The sequence below is a fragment of the Coenobita brevimanus genome, unplaced genomic scaffold (genome assembly GCF_032717465.1).
Source record: "Coenobita brevimanus isolate Jiangsu-jjx unplaced genomic scaffold, ASM3271746v2 jjx.HiC_scaffold_1992, whole genome shotgun sequence".
NCBI classification, from domain to species: Eukaryota; Metazoa; Arthropoda; class Malacostraca; order Decapoda; family Coenobitidae; genus Coenobita; species Coenobita brevimanus.
This window is the reverse complement of record NW_027642878.1, coordinates 78,802-79,425: the sequence shown is the minus strand read 5'-3', so window position 1 is coordinate 79,425 and position 624 is coordinate 78,802.

Here is a 624-nt window from a genome sequence, read left to right as displayed (position 1 = left end):
CTTGGCCTTCCCTAAAATTTCATTGGAGTCCATTGACAACTTTTGGTGATACCGTGTGGACAAACAGACAAACATAGGTGAATACATAACGTCCTCCAACTTCGTTGGCAGAAGTAAAAATATGAGAGACCAGTTGACAGGAAAATAAGGCAAAGTAAAGACATGGGAGAGGCAGGGGATTAGAGAAGGAGAAGCAGACTGTGACCTACAGACAGGAAGGGAAAAAAAAAAAAAAAAAAAGACCGCCTCAGAAGGCAGCCACAAATGTAACTGGCAAACACTAAGAGAGCGCGTATCTCCGCCAATGACATTGCCATTAAAAAGGATCTGGCTCCGGATCATTGGAGATATTGTGTGCAATACACAGCAGCCAGAGCCCACCCCAAATTTAATCAATTCTTTCTTGGCCCATGGCCCACCCTTCAAAAAATTTTCATTGAAATCCATTGAGAACTTTTGGAGATATGGTGTGGACAAACAGACATACATTTGTGAATACATAACCCCCTCCACCTTCGTTGGCGGAGGTAAAGGGAACAGGAGGGATGATGACAGGCACGGCTGACAGCCAAGGACACAGGAAATTAGATTAACTTTTTTTTCTCTGTGAGTATTTTCACTCTG